At 36.4% G+C, this 23,722-nt stretch overlaps 1 pseudogene; it reads left to right on the top strand.

Annotated features, from left to right (window-relative positions):
* The window catches only part of LOC130851879 (ATM interactor-like), a 46,887-nt pseudogene extending 27,899 nt beyond the window's left edge, over positions 1-18,988 (top strand).
* The last annotated feature ends 4,734 nt before the right edge of the window (positions 18,989-23,722 follow it).

The raw sequence follows: 23,722 nt of genomic DNA, 5'->3' as shown, positions 1-23,722 counted from the left end.
TTGGAGATGTTTAAATAGAGGAAGAATAGGCTGTAACACATGTTATGGTAAGCTCACTCTAGGTGCAGTGTTCATTATGGCCTGGAAATTGGGGAAGACCAGTTAGGAAGCCTGTGCATTAATGTAGATGAGTAATGATGATCCTTAGGTCAGGATGGTTGCATTGGAGATAGTAAAAAAGGGATAAATCTGGGATGTATTTTGGATGTAGAGTAGCAGGGGTGGATGTTGGAAGTGTGGGGAAAAGAGTCTCAAGGATAGTCAGAAGCCCTAGCAGTCTTCACGGAAGAGATGATTATGTAGTTTGAAGAATAGATTATTTTATAAAGAAAATAAAAACTTTTTTTCACCAACTTGAAGAGAGCTTAATTTAAATTATTAGACTATAAAACTACACCAAAGTTAATGGCATAAAGTGTATCCCTGCCTTAATTGTAGTTATTTGTAATATTTGGTATTTGAAAGCTATTAAAGGGGGAATAATATTAGGTTCATATTGTTTATGAATCAGAAGATGCATTGCATTATAATAATTTTAATTGTTTTACAGTATATTTTATTGGAAATATTTTGTGGATAAATGAGCCACAAGGGAAAGCCCAATATTAAATACAGAGTACACAAAAACAAATGAAAGTAATATATAAATAGAAACAAGACAATCAATGAATATTTCATGAAACATTGAAACAATTCCTCTATTAAGTATTGTAACTTGAATCCATTATGTAAAAATTAATTGAAAAGGAATGGATTAAGAAATGTTTAAATTAACACAATCTTATATGTGAGGGAACCATGAGAATCATCTAGGGAGGCGGCAATGAACTTCAGAAAGTATTTAACCTCTCCAAGCCCCTGATTCCTAAGCTGTAATAATGCTCATAGTGTAAGATTAAATAGTGTATAAAACAGATTTCATAGTCTGCTATATAAATGGAAGTATTACTTTTCAGAGGTGTGGTCCCCAAAATTTAAACTAATTATAAAGCCAATTTTAATACAATTAGTCTTTTAATTGAATTAGTAGGATAAACCAGATTGCAGGCTAAAAATTTTGACTACCAATGAAATTCAGCAAACAGCTTTCTTTTTCCAGCTTGGTTGGGGTATAATTGACAAATAAAATTGTATATATTTAAAGTGTGAAATGTGATGATTTGATATATGTATCCTCTGTGAAATGATTACTACTGTCAGATTAGCTAACATATCCAAATTACCCCACAGCCTTTGGCGTATGTGTGTGGTGACAACGCTTAAGATTTACCCTCTTAGCAAATGTCAAGTGCACAATACAGTATTACTAGCTATAGTCATCATGCTGTAGTAATACACTAGATCCCCTGAACTTGGTCATCTTATCATTGAAGCCTGGTACCCTTTGATGGGCATCTCCCCATTTCCCCTACCCACCCCAACCCCTAGTAACTACCATTCTAGTCACTATTTCTATGAGTTTGACTTTTTTTTTTTAAAAAAGATTTCACATATAAGTGAGATCATACAGTATGTATCTTTCTCTGACATTTCACTTCGCATAATGTCCTCCAGATTTATCCATATTGTTGCAAATGGAGGATTACCTTCTTCATTGTGGCTGAATAATCTAGTGCGCGTGCGCGTGTGTGTGTGTGTGTGTGTGTGACTTCTTTATCCATTTGTCTATTGATGGATGCAGGTTGTTTCTGTATCTTGGCTATTGTGAATAATGCTGCAGTGAACATGGGAGTGAAGATCGCTCTTCGAGATAGTGGTTTCATTTCTTTTAAGAAGTAGGATTGCTGGACTGTATGGCAGTTCTATTTTTAACTTCTTGAGGAAGCTCCATACTGTTTTCCATGATGGCTGTACCAATTTACATTCCCACCCACAGGATACAAGGGTTCCTTTTTTTCTACATCCTATGCAGCACTTATTACTTATTATTTTGATAAAAGCCATCCTAACAGGTATGAGTGATATCTTATTGTGGTTTTAATTTGCTCATTTACTGATGTTTAATAATGTTGAGCACCTTTCATGTACCTGTTGGCCATTTGGGAAACAACTTTTAAGAAATATTAAGACCACTTTAATAGTGTTGGATTTTACAGAAAAATTAAAGTGTTATCTCAATTACATTTAATATCTACATATATATAATTGTATACTTTGAGAATTCAGAGAAATCATAGAAGTCAGCCATACCAGTGGCTCCCAGACTTGAGGATTTCACAGACCAGTAAATTTTCAGAAAAAAGAAATAAAAATGAGAGACTGACAAAGGATTGTCAAATTTTCATTTATTCCTGTTAGAAGATAAAAATATCAAATAACTACTACATCCATCATTAAATTGAGTTCTTAAAAGATATTTTAATACCAAATCTTTATAAAGAAAGATATCTAATTGCATAGTTTATATTTTCTATTTTTTTGTCAGACCATTGAATATTTGTCATGGTACAATGGCCAATTGCTATGTCTATGCCCATTGCCCGGTGAAAATTCATTCAGTGGTCAAATTTCTCAGATGATAGGAAACTCACCATGGGCAAATCACTGGCAACTCACTAAGTTTAAAAATAAAGACAACCGGGACAAGTTTGCTTAGTATAGTAAAATTTACCATGATATTTCTTATACAGTTTGTTTTTAAATTCTTCTCGGAAACATGGATTCCATTGATATAACTTCTATTAGTATACAACTATTACTATACCAAACACATGTTATTCTGTTTATTAAAGTGTATTTAGCAGGCTCTCTTGGATCATATTATGCTGTGTGTATAACTATATTAGCTAATCAGCAGTGTAGGAGGAGATTAGAGTAGCACCAAGAGGATGCCCAGAGGGCTCAGAATGAGGCAAAATAATGAAGGGTCAGCCTGGGTATCAGAAAATAAACTGGGCGGTGGCATTTTATCCAAATGAAAAATAAAAAAGAACATGACAATGATATTAATATTTGAACTCTCATGATAAAAGAGCAGATTAAGGCAATAATGAGGTCTTGAGAGCAGAGGCTTCAGGGAATAACTTTGAAGGGGGCCATTTAATTCCTTACTGTGAGAAGTTCATAACTGAAACAGATTCTGAGCTCTATTTTCTCTCTCTCCTCTCACTCTTGAAGCTTCAACTCTCGAGTCCACTTTAGCCAAGGAAAATGTACTGATCTCCTGACAAATTCAAGAGCTGACAAGGGAGGTTTTGGAAACCATGATTGCTCTAAAGAATGTATTTGAAACCGTGTGAAGTGATAGGCAGTTAAAGTAAGAAAAACACCAAATATCAAAATTTATGATCTCTGGGCAGAGGGATTATAAGCACTGTGTATTATTTTCTCGTGTTTTTTGTGTTTTCCAAAGGTCCTACAATAAGCGTGTATCACTTTTATAGTCAAAAGAAAAATGTTTTATATGTGCAGAAACAAAACTCTGCCAGTAAGGACTGCTGATGCAATTTAGTATAGAGAATGTTGACAGTGAAGGTGTTTAGAATAATTTCCCACAAAATTTTTCATATTTTAAGCACTAATGGAATAGCACCTTAAACTGGAACAGAAGGGTGCTTGGTGGATTATCTAAGTAAAATATTTGCTTTATCAATGGCAACGTAATTTCATTTAATATGCTTAATCCTATGCACGTCTTTTTAGTGACATCATAAGTCTTAAAAATTAAGCAGTATAAACCATGGTTAGGTTAGCTTTGCAAAATTGAAGGAGGTGTTACAAGGAGAATGATATGGGAGAAGTTACAATTTAATACCTTTCCAGTGATATCCTTGCAAAGTAGAACTCTGGGATGAAAGCAATCATACTGAAGGCATGAAGAGCCATCAAATTTGGGGTGATTAGTCTGGTAGAGAGAATCTTTCAAGCTTCTTCAGCCTGTGTGCAGAAGCACTCCCCCGTACCTGGGCTAATGCGGATTATGTTTTGACCAAGTCCTGTTGTAAGTAGATTGTTGTCTCTATAGAGGACAGAATATTCTAGTCATTTGAAAATCAACATAGAGACTATTGAACCCAATCTTAAAGAGAGATTGAACTATACAGACTATTACACAGCTGATTTCCTCTGGAGCTCTTTGGCCTATATTTCTGAAACACTATCTTGGATATTAAAGGAAAAATGTCTTTGTCATTGAGTGTTCAGGAAGACCCAAACCATGTTTATATGTAATTTGAACTACTGTTAAATGGAAGTGAAATTTGGTTGACTAATAAAAGTATAAAAATTTTAAATGAAACTACATCAAAAATGTTTTAATGTATCCCATCCTTTTATTCTAAAACAAAGTTGATAGTTGATGATATGGAATGCCACCACTGAGAAATTAATTTGTTTTTAGGTTATTTCTTTTTCAGTAAGAACGTTAAGTGCTTATATTGTCTTCTACTTATATGTACGTAAAACTGTGAAGAGATGATTGATCTGACTCTTTCATTTAGAGAAAAACACGGCAAAAACCCAATGATCTCAAATTTAAAGGCCAAGGAAAGGTAACGACATGTCAGGAACATAAATGACAATTCTGCACAGATTATACTTATGTAACAACCAAACTCATAGGATTTCATACCAGATGGCAAATCACACAGCCTCATTTTCATATGACAAGCATATTACTGCATCAATAAGTAATGCCTGTTCCTCTGTCATTCTGAGGACTATGCTAGATGGGAATTTAAAAGTTTGGGATTATTGCATCATCAATGCACAAGATGTCAGAACTGAGAAAGTCTTTAATGAACCTCTAATTCAACTTCCTTTAACAACTTTTTTTTCTTTTTCTTGGAAGAGGAACATCAGAGAGGGAGAGAAATGAGAGAAAACTTAGGAAATTCTTAGGTCACATGGAAAGCCAATTTTCTAATTACAAAACAGTTCCTTAATATGTTTTAATTGTTTTTATGATAACCCTTGTGTCTCTCCCTCCTTCTTCACTGAATTTCCTTTTCTTTGGAGACTACCTTGATTAGGGTAAAATAATGAGGTAATCACAGCATACCTACAGGCCCATTCTGATTGCTAACCAGTGTTCAGCATTCACACATTCTTTACCACTGAATTCTAGCCTACAGCATCTATTCTCAACATTTTTTCTCTGATAAACATCAGTATGCAGGACTTCCCTGGTGGTCCAGTGGTTAAGAACCTGCCTTTCAGTGCAGGGGACTCGGGTTCAATCCCTGGTTGGGGAACTAAGATCTCACATGCCATGGGGCAACTAAACCCACATGCCGCAACTAGAGAGAAGCCTGCAATGAGGAGCCCCTGCTCCACAAAGACCCAGTATGCATGTAAGTTTTCATATACATGACATATTTCTGGTCATGGGCTCACATTCCCAATGGGTAACTGCACTGCTTTCCCTTCTACTCAAGAAGGCAACTGACTACAACAGTGACATCTTTCACAGAGAAAATCTTAAATCTACTAAAAAAAAATTTAAATTAAATCATTCACATTTTTTATACTTGAAACTATTTCTAGCCTCACCTCCAAACTGATCATGACTGGGCATTGATATTCCCATTGGTAAGTGTTGCTTAGTGAAGTCACTTCAATTTGATTTAATCCCTTGCACAATCTTCTATGGTAGGTACTAATTTTATCTTCATTTTATACATGAGAAATGTGAAGCTGAGAGAAGTTAAGTAACTTGCCCAAAGTCCCACTGGCCAATAAAGGAAAAACCAGCATCCCAACCCTGATGTCAATGACTAAAGTACATGACCTTCCCCTCCTATGCCTTCTTTAAGAATTGGGTCTCAAATACCCTCTTCTTTGTTGAACCCACAGTGTTGGTAGAATAAGAATGTGCACAAAGGGTAGGATGTCTGCCTCCTGCAAAAATGTGGCTTCTACCCTACCTTCTTTACCATATTTCATCCCTCTTCCTAGAAGTAACTATTTATGTTTATTTTATTACATTTCAGTTAAAAAATATATGTGTAAGCAAATGCATGTGTTCCTTTCCCTTTCTTTCATAAACAGTAGTACAATATACTACTATGTACTTTGCTCCACTTTACTTTTTTACTCAGATATACTTTCTGGAAATTACTCCAAGGACATACATAGACATATTCTCTATTCCTTTTACTACTCCATAGCATTCTACTGGGTGCATGTACTACAGTTCAGTTAGCCAGCTCTGCTAAATAGACATTTGGGTTGTTTTCAAAACTGCAAAATACTGTTACAAAGAATAGATAAACATATATTTGTGTAACTTTTTTGTATATACCTTTTTGTCTTTTTGTCATGCATCTTTAGGATAGATTCATAGACACAGTATTTTTAGGAAGGTAAAGGCAGACATAATTTGGTACATGTAGTTAAACTCTATTCTATAATAGTTGTATTAATTTACAATCCCAATCAGCAATTCAAGAGTGCCTTTCCTCCACAGCATTGCTAACAGATATTTATGAAATATGGATTTTAATCAGACTGACAAGTGAGAAAAAGATATCCCCATGTAGTGTTAATTTGCATTTTTAAATTGAAGTTAGTTGATTTACAATATTATTTTAGTATCAGGTGTATAACCTAGTGAATCAGAATTTTTACACATTATACCCACTTAATATTATTACAAAATAATGGCTATATTTCCTTGTGCTGTACAATATATCCTAGTTGCTTATTTTATATATAGCAGTTTGTAGATCTTAATCCCATACCCCTACCTTGCCCCTCACCTCTTCCCTCTTTCTACTGGTAACCAGTGGTTTGTTCTCTTTATCGGTGTCTTTGTTTCTGTTTTGTTATACTCATTCATTTGTTTTATTTTTTAGATTCCATATATAAGTGATAACATACAGTATTTGTCTTTCTCTAACATTTCACTGGGCATAATACCCTCTAGGTCCATCCACTTTGTTGCAAATGGCAGAATTTCATTTTTTTTTATGACTGAGTAATATTTCATTTTAAATATATAATCTCACATCTTTATTCATTCTTCTGTTGATGAACACTTAGATTGTTTCCATATCTTGGCTATTGTGAATAATGCTGTTATGAATACTGGGGTTCATGTATCTTTTCAGATTACTGTTTTCGTTTTCTTCAGATGTATTCCCAGGAGTGGAATTGCTTCATTGTATGGTAGTTCTATTTTCGGTTTTTTGAAAAACCGCTATACTGTTTTCCATAGTGGCTACACCAATTTACATTGCTACAAACAGTGTACTAGCATTCCCTTTACTCTACAAACAGTGTACTAGCATTCCCTTTATTCTACATCCTACCAGAATTCGCTATTTGTAAAGTTTTTGATGAGAGCCATTCTGAGATTTGTGAGGTAATGTCACATTGTGGTTTTGATTTGCATTTCTCTGATAATTAGCAGTGTTGAGCATCTTTTCATGTGTCTGTTAGCTATGTGTCTGTCTTCTTTAGAACAATGTCTATTTAAATCTTCTACCCATTTGTAATGAGGTTGTTTGTTTTTTCATATTGAGTTTTATGAGCTGTTTATAATGTATTTTGGATATTAACTCCTTATCAGTCATATAATTTGCAAATATTTTCTCCCAATCAGTAAGTTGTCTCTTTGTTTTGTTGATGGTTTCCTTTGCTGTGTAAAAGCTGTTAAGTCTAATTAGGTCCCATTTGTTTATTTTTGCTTTTGTCTCTTAGTAGACAGATCTAAAGAGTGTTCTGCTTATGTTCTCTTCTAGGAGTTTTATGGCTTAAGGTCTTACATTTAGGTCTTTAATCCATCTTGAGTTTATTTTTGTATATTATGTGAGGAAATGTTTTAATCTGTTTCTTATACATGTGGCTGTCCAGTTTGTCCCACCACCACTTATTGAAGTGACTTCTTTTCTCCATTGTATATTCTTGCCTCCTTGGTCATAGATTAATTGGCTATAAGTCCATGGGTTTATTTCAGGGTCCTCTATTCTATTCCAATGAGCTGTGTCTGTTTTTAATGTCAGTACCATACTGTTTTGATTACTGTAGCTTTGTAGTATAGTTTGAAATCAAGGAGTGTGATACCTCCAGCTTTGTTGTTTTTGCTCAAGATTTCTTTGGCAATTAAGGAAGGGTCTTTTGTGGTTTCCTATAAATTTTAGGATTGTTTGTTCTAAATTGTTCTAAATTGTTGAAAAATGCCATCAGTATTTTTACAGGGATTGCATTAAACCTATAGGTTGTTTTGGGTAATATGGACATTTTAACAATACTAATTTGTTCCATCCATGAACATGGGATATCTTTCCATTTATTTGTGTCATCTTCAATTTCCTTTATCAGTGTTTTATAGTTTTCAGAGTAGAGGTCTTTCTCCTTCTTGGTTAAGTTTATTCCTAGGTATTTTACTCTTTTTGATGCAATTTTAAGTGGGATTGTTTTCTTGCTTTCTCTTTCTGATAGTTCATTGTTAGTGTTGTAGGAAAAAAAAAACAGATTTCAGTATATTAATCTTGTATACTGTAATGTTACTGAATTCATTTATTAGTTCAATAATTTTTGTGCATGAAGACTTTAAGTTTTTATATATATATGTATGTGTATGTATATATAGTACCATATATAGTATCATGTCGTCTGTGAATAGTGACAGACTTTTCTTTCCTTCCAGTTTAAATGCCTTTTATTTCTTTTTCTTGTCTGATTGCTTTGTCTAGGACATGACTGTGTTAAACAGAACTCATAAGAGTTGGCATCATTGTCTTGTTCCTGGTTTTAGAGGAAAAGCCTTCAGCGTTTCACAATTGAGTATGATATTAGCTGTGGGTTTGTCATAAATGTCCTTTATTATGTCAAGATATGTTCCCTGTATAAAAACATTGATGAAAGTTTTTCTCATGAATGGATGTTGAATTTTGTCAAATGATTTTTCTCCATCTATTGAGATTATCGTGATATTTATCCTTCCTTTTGTTAATATGGTGTATCACTATGATTAATTTGCAAATATTGAACCATCCTTGCATCCCTAAAATAAATCCTTCTTGATGATGGTGTATGATCCTTTTTGTGTATTGTTGAATTTGGTTTGCAAATATTTTGTTAAGGATTTTTGCATCTATATTCATCAAAGATATTGGCCTGTAATTTTCTTTTTTTATAATGTCTTTTTCTTGGTTTTGATATCAGGATAATGGTGGCATTGTAGAATGAATTTGGGAGTATTTCTTCCTCCAATTTTTTTTGGAATAGTTTGAGAAGGATAGGTATTAGCTCTTCTTTATATAGTTGGTAGAATTCCCCTGTGAAACCATGTACTCCTAGTCTTTTTTGCTGGGAGTTTTTTGATTACAGATTTGATCTCATTACTACTTCCTAATTTAGTCTTGGAAGGCTGTATGTTTCTAGAAATTTGTCTATTTCTTCTAGGTTGTTCAATTTGTTAGCATATAATTGTTTGTAGTATTCTCTTATGATTTTTTTGTATCTCTATGATGTTGGTTGTTAGTTCACCACTTTCACTTCTTATTTTGTTTGTTTGGGTCCTTTCTCTTCTTTTCTTGGTGAGCCTGGCAAAAAGTTTTATTGTTTTTTTGTTTATCTCTTCAAAAACCCAGACTTGGTTTCATTGGTCTTTTCTATTGTTTTTTGGTTTCTCTTTTATTTATATCTTCTCTGGTTTTCATTATTTCCTTCCTTCTGCTGACTTTGGGCTTTATTTGTTCTTAGTTTTCTAATTTCTTTAAATAGTTCGTTAGGTTATTTATTTGAGATTTTTCCTTGTTTCTTGATATAGGTCTGTATCACTCTAAATTTCCCTCTGAGAACTGTATCCCTTAGATTTTGGAAAGTTATATTTCCATTTTCATTTGTCTCAAGATATTTTCTGATTTTTAAATTTCTTCATTGATCCATTGTTTTCTTTCAGTTCTTTTCATTCTTTTTTCTTTATTCTTTTCCACATCAGTGATTACCACCATTCTGTCTTCCAGGTCACTTATCCGCCCTTCTGCCTCAGTTAATCTGCTATTGGTTCCTTCTAGTGTTTTTTTCATTTCAGTTATTGTGTTGCATATCTCTGTTTGCTCTTTAATTCTTCTAGGTCTTTGGTAAACTTTTCTTGCAACTTTTCGATCTTTGCATCCAATCTTTACAAAGTCCTGGATCATCTTCACCATCATTATTCTGAATTCTTTTTCTGGAAGGGTGCCTATCTTCTCTTCATTTAGTTGTTTTTCTGGGGTTTTATCCTGTCCCTTCATCTGGTACAAAGTCCTCTGCTCTTTCATTTTCTTTATCTTTCTGTGGCTGTGGTTTTCAGTTCCACAAGACAAAATACTGCTGATACTGCTTGATACTTCTGTCTGCCCTCTTGTGGAGGAAGCTATCTAGGAGGCTCATGCATGCTTCCTGATGGGAGGGACTGATGGTGGGTAGGGCTGGGTGGGTGGAGCTCAGTAAGACTTTAATCCGATTTGGTGGGCAGAGCTCAGTAAAACTTTAATCTGCTTGTCTGCCAGTGGGTGGGGCTGTGTTCCCATCTTGTTTGTTATTTGGCCTGAGGCTACCTAGCACTGGAGCTTACAGGCTCTTTGGTTGGGCTAATGGCAGACTCTGGGAGGGCTCATGCCAATGAGTACTTTCCAGAACCCCTACTGCCAGTGCCCCTGTCTCCTTGGTGAGCCACAGCTGCCCCCCACCTCTGCAGGCAACCCTCCAACACCAGCAGGCAAGTCTGGTTCAGTCTTCTATGGAGTCACTGCTCCTTCCCCCTGGGTTCTGGTGAGCACACTTTTTTGTGTGCCCTCCAAGAGTGAAGTCTCTGTTTCCCCCAGTCCTGTGGAGGTCCTGCAATCAAATCCTGCTGGCTTTCAAAGTCTGATTCTCTGGGAATTCCTCCTCCTGTTGCTGGACTCCCAGGTAGGGAAGCCTGACGTGGAGCTCAGAACCCTCCGTTTAGTGGGTGGACTTCTGCAGTATAACTGTTCTCCAGTTTGTGAGTCACCCACCCAGCATTTATGGGATTTGATTTTAATGTGATTGCGCCCCTCCTACCATCTCATTGTGGCTTCTCCTTTGTCTCTGGATGTGGGGTGTCTTTTTAGGTGTTCCAGTGTCTTTCTGTGGATGATTGTTCAGCAGTTAGTTGTAATTCTGATGCTCCTGCAAGAGGGAGTGAGCACACGTCCTCCTACTCTGCCATCTTGATCCTATCTCTCGATCCATTGTTTTTTTTAGTAGCATGTTGTTTAGTCTCCATGTGTTGGTGTTTTCACCATTTTTCTTTCTGAAATTTCTAGTTTCATACAATCGTAGTTGGAAATGCTATTTGATATAATTTCTGTCCTATTAAATTTGCTGAGACTTGTTTTGTGGCCTGGTATGTGATTTATCCTGGAGAACATTCTATGTGCACTTGAATGTTATTCTGCTGTTTTTGGATGGAATGTCCTGCAGATATCTATCAAATCCAACTGGTCTAATGTGTCATTTAAGACTATGTTTTCTTACTGATTTTCCATCTGGATGATCTGTCCATGGATGTAAGTGGGCCATTTAAGTCTTGTACTATTATTGTATTATTGTCAATTTCTCCCTTTATATCCATTCATAATTGTATTAAGTGCTCCCATATTTGGTGTATATATGTCAATGAGTATTATTTTGTCTTCCCCTATTGATTGCTTTATCATTATATAATGCTCTCCTTTGTCTTCTGTTACACACTTTATTTTAAAGTTTATGTTTTTATGATATGAGTATTGCTACTCCTGCTTTCTTGTTTCCATTTGCATGAAATACCTTTTTCCATCCCCTCACTATCAGTTTGTGTGTGTGTGTTTAGCTCTGAAGTGAGTCTCTTGTAAGCAGTGTATAGATGGGTCTTGTTTTTTATCCAGTCAGCTACCCTATATCTTTTGATTAGAACACTTAATCCATTGACTTTTTTTTTTAAGAACTTTTATTGAGATACAGTTAACATGCAATAAACTGCATATATTTAGAGTGTACAATTTGGTATTTTTTTTTTCCTTATTAGTAATGTATATATGGCAATCCCAATCTCCCAGTTCATTTCCCCCCAATCCATTGACATTTAAAGTGATTATTGATTACTCCCATTTTGTTACTTGTTTTCTGGTTGTTTTTGTCATTCTTCTCTGTTCTTTTCTTCTTTTAGTTTCTTCCTTTGTGGTTTGGTGACTTTATTCTTGTGTTCCTTACTCTCTAGCTTTTGTGTATCTATTGTAGGTTTTTGCTTTGTGATTACCATGAGGTTCTTATCTGTAGACATATCACTATATGTACTTGTTTTAAACTGTAGTTATTTAAGTTCAAATGCATTCTCATAGATCTACATTTTTTACTCCCTCCCCCCATATTTCATTTTTGATGTCATATTTTACATCTTCATGTTTATACCTTAACTGCTGTTGTGGTTATATTTCATTTTACATTTTTTTGTTTGTTTTTTGATTTTTGTACCAGATTATGTAAGTGGTTGATCCTCAGCTTTTACATACATTTGCCTTTACTAGTGAGATTTTTTCCCTTCCTATAGATGCTTACTTATTGTTGTGGCCTTTTCTTTTCCACTTAGAGAAGACCCTGTAACTTTTTATTTAGGTTAGGTTTAGCATTGATGAACTCTTTTAGTTTTTGATTGAGAAGGTCCTTATATATCCTTCGATTCTAAATTATAATCTTGCTGGGTAGAGTATCCTAAATTGTAGGTTTTCCTCTTTCAGATCTTTTTATATATCATGCCACTCCTTTCTGGCCTGCAAATTTTCTGCAGAGAAATCATCTGATGGCTTTATGGGGACTCCCTAGTATATGACTCTTTGTTTTTCTTCTGCTATCTTTAGAATTTTATCTTTATCTTTAACTTTTGCTATTTTAATTATCATATGTCTTGGTATGCATCTTTTGGGGTTCATCATCTTTGGGACCCTCTGTGCTCCCTGTATTTAGATATCTATTTCCTTCTAGTTTGGGGAGTTTTCAGCCATAATTTTGTCAAATGCATTTTCAACTCCTTTCTCTCTCTCTTCTTCTTCTGTGACCCCTATAGTGCAGATGTCAGTATGCTTAATTTTGTATTAGATGTACCTTAAACTGTTCTCATTTTTACTGTATATGTTTTTCTTTTTGCTGTTCTCATTGAATGATTTTCTTTATTCTGTTTTCCAGATGACTTTGTGTTCTTCTATATCAAGCAGTCAGCTGTTAATTCCTTCTGATGTGTTTTTCATTTCAGTCTACTCCTCAATTTTGACTGATTTTTTTTTAATATATTCTAGTTCCTTATTAAAATTCTCACTATGTTCATCTGTTTTTTCCCCCATAATTTAGTTAGCATTCTCATTACTAATGCTTTGAACTCTTTATCTGGTAATATATTTTGGTTTTCTTAGTTGTTTTTTGTTTGTTTGTTTGTTTGTTTTCAGGTGGTTGCGGGAAACAGCAGAGCCACAGAAACCTGTGCTGTTTCACTCTGTTTTTTCCACCTTGTTCCTGGAATAAGCAAGTGTATGTGTGCTCTTCATGAGCAGGGTCTCAGTTTATTACAGCCCTCCTGTTAGTTTCACTGATTTTCTAACCACTGAAGGGACTCATCTTCCCAGTGTCAGACCCCATGGCTGGGGCACCCAGTGTGTGGCTCAAACCACTCATGGTGGTTCATCATTCAAAACTCACTTAATATATATTGAGCAAGTAAAGGAGGAACATATCATCTCAGTTGATGCAAAAGAAGCATTTGACAAAATTTAAGACTCATGTATGGTAAAAATTCTCCAAAAATAGGACTGAAAGGAAAATGCCTCATGTTGATAAAAGGTATTGATGAAAATTCTATAGCTAACTTCATACTTAATGGTGACATTCTGAATTCTTTCTCTTTAAGATCAGGAACAATGAGAGTCTGCCCCTTATCACTATTTTTATTCAACATTTTACTGGCTATTCTAGCCACTGCAATAAGGCAAGAGAAATAAATGAAAGATATACAAATTGGAAAGGAAGAAATAAAACTGTTTTTATTCATAGAGAACATAAATGGCTAGGTAGAAAATCCTGAGGGTGCTAAAAAACTGTTAGGAAAATAAATAAATTTGTGACAGTAATAAATGAATTGCAGGATGCTCAATTTACAAACTTTCATTTGTATTTTTATATGGATGCAGCAAAAATCAGAATATGAAGAGTTTAAAACAATACAATTTGTTATAGTATCAAAATAAACAAAAATATTTCAAAATAAATTTAACAAGACCTGTAAAAGAGTTGTGTATTGAAAGCTACAAAACATTGCTGAAAGAAATTAAAGATGATCTAAATCATTAGGAAGGTATACAGTATTCATGTATTAGAAGAGCAAGTAATGTTAAGATATACATCCTTCCCAAATTTATCTATAAATGCAGTGTAGGGGACTTCACTGATAGGGCAGTGGTTAAGAATCCTCCTGCCAATGCAGGGAATACGGGTTTGAGCCCTGGTTTGGGAAGATCCCACATGCCACAGAACAACCAAGCCCATGTGCCACAACTACAGAGCCTGCACTCTAGAGCCCATGAGCCACAACTACTGAGCCCACATTCCACAAGTACTGAAGCCCTGAAGCCCATGTGCTCTAGGGCCTATGTGCCACAACAACAGAGCCTGCATGCTGCAACTACTGAACCGTGTGCCTAGAGCCCATGCTGCGCAACAAGAAAAGTCACCACACTGAAAAGTCCATGCACTGTAATGAAGAGTAGCTCCCGCTCGGCACAACTAGAGAAAGCTCGCACACAGCAACAAAGACCCAACACAAAATAAAAATAAATAAATAAATAAATAAATAAATAAATAAATAAATAAATGCAGTGTAATCCTAATTAAAGTTTCAGCAGAGTTTTTTAGAAATTGACAAGCTAATACCAAAAATTACATAGAAATGCAAATGACTGAGACTAGTCAAAATAATTTTTTGAAAAGAAAACTAAGGAGAAATTAAATTGATTTTAAGACTTACTGTAAAGCTACAATAATCAGTGTAGAACTGTATGTCTTACAATAGACATATAAGTCAATGGCACAGAGTAGAGGGTCCAAAAATAGTGCTATACACACACACTGATTTCTGTCAAAGACACAAAGGTAATTTGACAGAGAAGATAGTGTTTTCAATGTATGGGAAATGTATGGAAAATTTTTTAAAACTTCAACTTCTACCTCAGACCACATAAAAATTAATTTAAAATAGGTCATAGACCTAACCATAAGAACTAAAGTATAAAACATATAGAGGGAAAGGTAGAATGAAATCTTCATGATACTTAAGTAGGCAAAGAGTTTTAAGACAATGTATTAAAAAAAATACCCATAAAGGAAAACAAAAACCATTAAGTTGTATTTCATCAAAATTGAAAACTTAGGCTTCTGTAAAGATACCTTGCATTTGATAAAAGACTTCATCCCGATATATAAAGAACTCTTACAATAATAAGGATAAACAACTTGATATTTTTTAAAAAGACAAAAATTTGAACTGACCTTTCATTAAAGAAGATATATAAATGGCCAAAAAGTGCATGAAAAGATGCTCACCGTCATTAGTCATTAGGGAAATGCAAATTAAAATAAAGTACCACTACTTACTCACTAGAACAGCTAAATTGAAAAGATTGGCAAGACTAAGTATTGGTGAGGATGTAAAGCAACTGAAACTATCACACATCCCCAGTGAGTGTGTAAAATGGTACATTTTTGAAAACAGTTTATCTATTTTAGGGTTTATTCTTACCATGTAACTCAGTCATTCCTCTCCTAGGTACTTATCCATATGAAATAAAAATGTATGCCTATATTGTAGCAGAAATACTTCTAAACATAAATATCTATAACACCTTCATTCATGATAACCCCAAACTGAAAACATTGATAGATGACTGGATGAACAAATTATGATTTATTCCTGTGATGGAACACTTCTCAGCAATAAAAAAGAGAAATCTACTGGCATATGCAACAAAAGGCTGCATTCATCGACATTTGAGCAATTATATAAACTTCTAGAATAGGCAAGTCTAGTTTATAGATTTATATATAGAAATATATATAAATCAGATCAGCTGTTGCCTAGAGTGAGTAATAGTTGGGGAAGATTGAGTACAAAGGGACACAAGGAAACATTTTTTGGGAGGATGTAAACGTTCTATATCTTGATTGGTATAGTGTTCACAGGGTGTCGCTTGTCAAATGTCAGCAAGCTGTACACTTAATATGTGGTTTTTATTGTAAGTATATTATAACCTCAATCAAATTTATTTTAAAAACAACTTAAAAAATTATTTTATTGAAGTATAGTTGATTTACAATATTGTGTTAATTTTTACTGTACAGCAAACTGATTCAGACATATATACATTCTTTTTTATATTCTTTTCCATTATGATTTATCACAGGATATTGAATATAGTTTCCTGTGCTATACAGTAGGACCTTGTTGTTTGTCCATTCTATATATAATAGTAAAAACAACTTTTCTATAACTCTATCATCTCTCAGTGATGAATGTTTATTGCAATGTTGTTTACAAGAGTAAAAAATTAGAAATAGGGTCCCGGCTGCGGTGCGGGAGCCATGGCGGCCTCTGAGGCGGCGGCGCCCCGGCCGTCCCGGCGGCCACGAGGGGAGCCACCGCCGCCTCGGGCCCGCGGGGGCCCCCCGGGCGGCTGAGGGGCAGCCGGCCGCGACCCATGGGGGCGAGGCAGCAGCCCGCGGGCGCGGCGCCGCCAGCCCGGGAGCTCATCCAGCCCTCGGTGAGCGAGCTGTCCCGGGCCGTGCGGACCAACATCCTGTGCACGGTGCGCGGCTGCGGCAAGATCCTGGCCAACAGCCCCGCGCTCAACATGCACCTGGTCAAGAGCCACCGCCTGCAGGATGGCATAGTGAATCCAACAATAAGAAAAGATTTGAAAACTGTACCGACATTCTACTGCTGTCCAGTGGAAGGATGCCCTAGAGGCCCTGACAGACCATTTTCTCAGTTTTCTCTTGTGAAGCAGCACTTTAGGAAAATGCATGCCGAAAAGAAGCATCAATGTAGGAAGGGCAGCAATTCGTGTGGCACTGAGTGGGACTTGAAAAGACACGCAGAGGATTGTGGCAAGACCTTCCAGTGCACTTGTGGCTACCCCATGCCAGCAGGACTGCATTGCAGTCCCACATATACCGAACTGGCCATGAGATCCCTGCAGAACACAGGGATCCCCCTCGTAAGAAAAGGAAAATGGAAAACTGCCTGCACAACCAGAAGTTGTCCGGTAAGACTGTTGAATCACTGAGCAACCAACCAACCCCAAGACCAGACGCTCAAGAACTAGAAGCTTCAGAAATAAAGCTAGTGGCTTCTTTTGAAGACTCTTGCAGCTCAAATGCCAGAAAGCAGACTCTTCCAGCACCTCCAAGGTATCCTCAGAAGTTACTTTTACGAAAGCCCAAAGTGGCTTTGGTTAAACTCCCTGTTATGCAGTTTTCTCCTGTGCCTGTCTTTGTGCCTACAGCAGACGCCTCAGCCCAGCCTGTGGCGTTGGGTGCCGATCATCAGGGCTCTGCCCCGGGTGCTGTGCACTTACTGCCCTTGTCCATCGGAACCCTGATCCTCGGCCTAGATTCAGAGGCTTGCTCTCTCAAGGAGAGCCTCCCTCTTTCAAAGATTGTAAATCCTGTTGCTGTTGAGCCAGCTCGCACAGGTGTTCAAGTGAACCTGGGTAAAAGTCCATCGAACCCATTACAAGAACTAGGGGACACATGTCAAAAGAACAGCATTTCTTCAATCAATGTACAGACAGACCTGTCTTACACCACACAACACTTTATACCGTCCGCACAGTGGACTAGCCCTGATTCCTCTGTTTCGTCTTGTTCTCAAACTGATTTGACATTTGGCTCTCAAGTTTCCCTTCCCATTAGTGTTCATACTCAAACCTTTTTGCCCAATTCTAAGGTAACCTCCTCTATAGCTGCTCAGACGGATGCGTTTATAGATACCAGTTTTCAGTCAGGTGGGGTCTCCAGAGAAACTCAGACCAGTGGAATGCAGAGTCCAGCAGATGATCGAGTATAGGTGGACCAAGCTGTAATGTGTGGAGACATTTTTGAGAGCGTGCATTCGTCATACGGTGTTTCTACAGACAGTATTATAAGCAGCAGTTTAGTAGCAGAGACTGTGACTCATGGTTTGTTACCTCAGAACCACCCTAAAACTTTAAATCCGGATATTGAGAAATCTCCACCAATTATAAATTTCAGTGCACAGAATAGTGTGCTTTCTTCACAGAACATGACAGATAATCAGACCCAAACCATAGATTTATTAAGTGATCTAGAAAACATCTTGTCAAGTAATCTGCCTGGTCAGACACTAGACAATCATAGTCTTTTGTCTGACACAAATACTGGACCTGACACCTAGCTCCCATCTGGCCCAACCCAGAACCCTGCAATTGATTTTGATATTGAAGAGTTCTTTTCGGCCTCAAATATCCAGACTCAGACTGAAGAGAGTGAGCTTAGCACCATGACCACTGAGCCAGTCTTGGAATCACTGGACATAGAGACCCAAACTGACTTCCTACTTGCAGATACCTCTGCCCAGTCCTATGGTTGTAGGGGAAATTCTAACTTCTTAGGCCTTGAAATGTTTGACACGCAGACACAGATGGACTTGAACTTCTTTTTAGACAGTAGCCCTCATCTGTCTCTTGGGAGTATTCTGAAACACTCCAGCTTTTCCATGAGTACTGGTTCATCTGACACAGAGACCCAAACTGAAGGAATCTCTGCTGCTAAAAACCTACCTGCTCTAGAAAGCAAAGTTCAGTTGAACAGTGCAGAAACACAGACCATGAATTCTGGCTTTGAGACTTTGGGGAGCTTATTCTTCACCAGCAATGAAACTCAGACAGCAATGGATGACTTTATTCTGGCTGATTTGGCCTGGAACACAATGGAATCTCAATTCAGCTCTGTTGAAACCCAGACGTGTGCAGAACTACACCCAGTCTCCAGCTTCTGAAAGTGGAGTCCACATGGGGGATGGCATTTGAGGTTCCCTTCTGGATTTAGAAGATGGAGAGTGGGGACAACAGTGTTAACTCTATTGAATGTAGTTGATGATACAGTTACTTCGATTCTTTGAGGTCTTTGCCTTTTGTACTTGTAAACATGAAATCTGTGTAAAAATTTGTGAGTATATTATAAACTGTAAGATGTTGATCTAAAAAAAAAGAAAAATTAGAAATAAATAATCTAATAGTATGGGAAGAGTTAAATACACCACAGCCATAAAAGATCAGAGGAAGGAATAATTGAAATTACTACAAATCAGCAAAAGTATTTCCTTGTTAGTTCACAGCTCAAAATGAGGCCATTAACAACCAATAGACATACACACATACACTGTGCGCTGGTTATTCCACATTTGCTTCCCTTATCCTCATTCTCTAGCCTTCTGTTCTTTCCTTGTTGCCCCTCATGTCTAACCCTTAGGGCTAGCACTGATTGCCCAGATTCCCTTGTCAGCTGGATAAACTTGTTGAGTTTAGCCAATGAAAGCCATTAACATAACATTGAAATGAGAAAAGAAGAAGAGGTAGTGGTATTTCTTCCCTGCTTTGCTTCAGTGTTCTGGTTGTGGCTCTGGGTACTCAAGACTATGGCTTCTTTTGTTGGGCAACCTCTCTTCCAAAGCTCCAGCTCTGATAATGTTATTTACTCTTTTATTTCTTTCCAGCTTAGGGTGATAACAGCTTCCTGCTCTGCTATCTCTGGGTACTTCAACATCTCTTACTGTTTTCATTAACTCTGTACGCACTCTGTAAATAGTTCCTTTGCTAAGGTCTCTTAAATTGCTCCATTTTAATGAAATTCTGTTTCCTGCCAAGACAAATCCACCTTGATCTTTGTGCAATATTCCCCATTGCGTACAACACTTCTGCCTTGCTAAGATTAAAACCAAACAAAATGAATTAGGCTAAAACATCTGAGAACGTATTTTTCAGTTGCTGTCATTTAACCATTTTCCATCAAGCAACATACACAGAGTTGCTTTAGACATTTTATTTTTACTCTTTTGGGGGATATCTTCAGAATGCTAAATGTATTTCTAATACTGAATGAAATTTAACTTAGACATTCAAATGTATATTTTGTGCAGCTTTTTGGTCTGTTTTGTTTGTTTGTTTGTTTTTAAGCTCTTTATTGGGATATAATTTCTTTACACTCTTGTACCAGCTTTTGAGGTACACCAAAGTGAATCAGCTGTATTTATACATACATCCCCATATCCCCTCCCTCCCGTGACTCCCTCCCACCCTCCCTGTCCTGGCCCTGGAAGTGAGAGAGTAGCACAGACATATTTACACTACCAAGTGTAAAATAGCTAGTGGGAAGTTGCTGTATAACAAAGGGAGATCAACTCGATGATGGGTGATGCCTTAGATGGCCTGTTTTATTTATTTATTTATTTATTTATTTATTTATTTATTTATTTATTTATTTTAAAAAATATTGCTTTGCCTCCATCTCCTTTATTTTTTTTAATTTTTAAAGATTAATTAATTTATCAGCTGTGTTGGGTCTTTTATGCTGCACGCAGGCTTTTCTCTAGTTGCAGTATGCGGGGGCTACTCTTCATTGTGGTGCACAGGCCCCTCATTGTGGTGGCTTCTCTTGTTGCGGAGCACAGGTTCTAGGCACTTGTGTTTCAGTAGTTGCCGCACACAGGCTCAGTTGTTGTGGCACATGGGTTTTGTTGCTCTGCTGCATGTGGGATCTTCTTGGAGCAGGGATCATACCTGTGTCCCCAGCATTGGCAGGCGGATTCTTAATCACTGCGCCACCTAGGAAGTCCCTTTTTGGCCTGTTTTAATTGTGACTTTGACTTTTCTATGATTTCTTTCTCTTCTTTTACCAAGAATAATAGAGAATTCAGTTCTGTGGCCCATGAATCCCTGTAGGTTTATGTGCTTATCTTTAGCACTTTCATAAAATTTAGACTGGATAGCTTGCTAAGTGCACCACCGTTTTTATTTATTTCAGAAAACAGATGGCAATCAGTTTTAAGTGTGTTTATTAGGTATAAACGTGCCTTACCTAGCTTTGTCAGATTTCCTCAAGGCTTTTTTGAATGATTTTGCTGCTAAAACATCTTGTACTCAGTAAACAATTGATTTAGATATTGTTAAAAACATTAAATTGCCCATTTACTTTCTCTTCCCCTTCCTTTGCTGAATAACACAGCTATATGTTTGTTGTTCTCTGTTAGCTCTAAGCTAAAATTCAGAAGGAAGCAGGGCCAAGAGCTGTGATTAGTGATTCCAAGTGAAGAGGCTGCTATTGTCAAACATTTCTTCCTTGACAGGGAAAGACAGGAAGCCAGTCCTGTTTAATATGATCACCCTAATTATGCTACCCTGGATATTGAAAAATTATACTTTATTTGGAATCAGAGCCACTACCAATATTATCAAGAGCCAAGCATCTTTCTAGGATAGAACCTTGGAGAAACCTTGGTTCAGCAACATTATTTCTTGACAACACGGTCAAAGCTGCCTGGCCTTTATGAAGATCAAAATCAGTTTAGTACTAAATCAAGAGCCAATGAAGGCTTTACCTCAATGGATGATTTCTTCTGATAAGCTATAACTTTAGTTTTGTCACTACAGGAGGTGATTATCTTTGCTCATGGAAGGAAAATCCCTATTGCAAAAGGACAAGGAATCTTTCCCTCTTTTGACTGTGACACCAATCAGTTCTAATGTGAACTGTAATTCTTCAGTGCCCTGTAATTTTCCTAAAAGCTTCCAGATTGGAAGATGCTACTCAAACTGACGGCTTCTTTCTCTCTTTGTGTACTTGCACAGCAGGCAGATGTTGAAGTGACAGAAATATGTCCTGTGTCATTACTTAATCTTTTAGATGGTTATCATGCTGAAAGGTCCTCTTTTTATTGTACAACTGGAGGAGGGTTTCTCTGCTGCCATGGTTACAATATGTCAGAGCTGGAATTTTAAATTGTGATACATTTTAGTTGATGAGCGCTTTTCTGCAATCTCTAACACTATCCCTGTCATTGATAACTCTGCAGAAGGAAGTTTATGTCTATTTCAAAGTGTCTAATTCAGTTTTCTTAGAGTGATTATGAAGTTGTCAGATGATCAAGAGAGGTATACAATTCCGTAGTTTGAGAATGAAATTGTCTCTATTGGTTCTCTTTAGCAAGTACCAAATTTTTGTGCTGTCCTTCAGAAAACATTATATATTTCAGTAAATATTTCCCATGGGATTTCAATTAATACCCAGTTATCATTATTTTAAACCCTAATATTCTTTACAAAAATGTAGCATTCACTGAAATAGTGCATTCTGTGCACAGTTAACCAATTTATCCCCTTAGCTTTTATATATAAATATTTCTTAGATAACAGGTGCTTTCTCTACTTATTATGTAGACTTCAATGAAGTTTATCTACCTGGGTGTTTAACAAATTTAAAAACGCAATCAACTTTCATATGATTAGTCCAACTATATTTCTCTTTACGTGAAAACTTTTTAATTAATTCAACTGAAAGAATGCGTTAGGCCAAAATTATTTTGAAATGTTTCTGAAAAGTTATGTTTGTTGTGTCACCTATGATTTAGTATTCGACATCTATAAACTCCTATTAAACAATTATGATATTTCTTCTAACTTTGAGTATTTCCCATCATGTCTCTTTAAAAATGATCATATCAGCCCAATTTTAGAAAGGGAGACATTAATCAGAAAGATGGTAGAAAGTTGTAGGTTCAAGTATGTGTTTATATTTTTCTTTTTATGTTTTCACTATAATAATTATAGTATTTTATTTTGAAAAATGAAATTTCTGAGAGGAGAAAGTAATATAAGCCCAATTATAACCATTATTTCTTTGCAAATGGACTATAGGGCTGTTTTATGATACACAAATTGCAACATTGAAGATTTATATTTCTGCTTGAGGCATATAAACTATGGTTAAAAAACCAATATCATTTTGGTGTTCTCACAAAGAAAATTTTATAAACTTAAATGTAGATATGTATATTTCCTCTTCTAAAACTGGTAAACACTTCCAGGTAATCATTTATACTTCTGCTTTTAAATGTTAAAAGACAATGCTATGTTCTCTTTTTCTGGGGCTTTAAGACACCTGCATATCTGTGTAAGAGATGGGTCTTGACCAACCTGGACTGTCAATACAGAATTCAGGAAACTTTGAGGGGTTCCCCTGCCCACAACCTCTCTTTGCCAGCCAGCTTTCCCACTGTGGCTTACTGCCGCTGGGCTAGGGAAATGGGGTTAGTACTCATAGCCCATTTCCCAGGATTTTACCTTTATACATGTCTTTGGAAGAATGAGACATGCCAGTCCTCTTGACTGCTTTGGTCCTGTTTCTTGTGGAGGTGTGGGTAATGTGGAGTGAGGAAAGATACATTTTAGCAACAAGCTTCCTAAGCTTCAAAATAAAACACTTCTGCCTTCGGTCTTTAGTAGATTTCTCTTAAGGATAACTGGTGAGGCAGGTTCTGACCTATGGATCACTCCAGAATAATGCTGAGCGATATTTTCCATGGCATAGAAATCAATTATTTTCTTTCAGTCCATTGAAGATATCACTATATTTATTTTTTCTGATAAGGGGTCATCTCATTCTAATTGTTACTCATTTGAAAATAGTATCTATTTTTCTCTGGCTGCTTTTAAGAGTTTCTCTATTTGGTTTTCTG

This window comes from Hippopotamus amphibius, chromosome 4 (genome assembly GCF_030028045.1).
Source record: "Hippopotamus amphibius kiboko isolate mHipAmp2 chromosome 4, mHipAmp2.hap2, whole genome shotgun sequence".
NCBI lineage: Eukaryota > Metazoa > Chordata > Mammalia > Artiodactyla > Hippopotamidae > Hippopotamus > Hippopotamus amphibius.
This window is presented reverse-complemented; position numbering and strand designations above follow the sequence as displayed.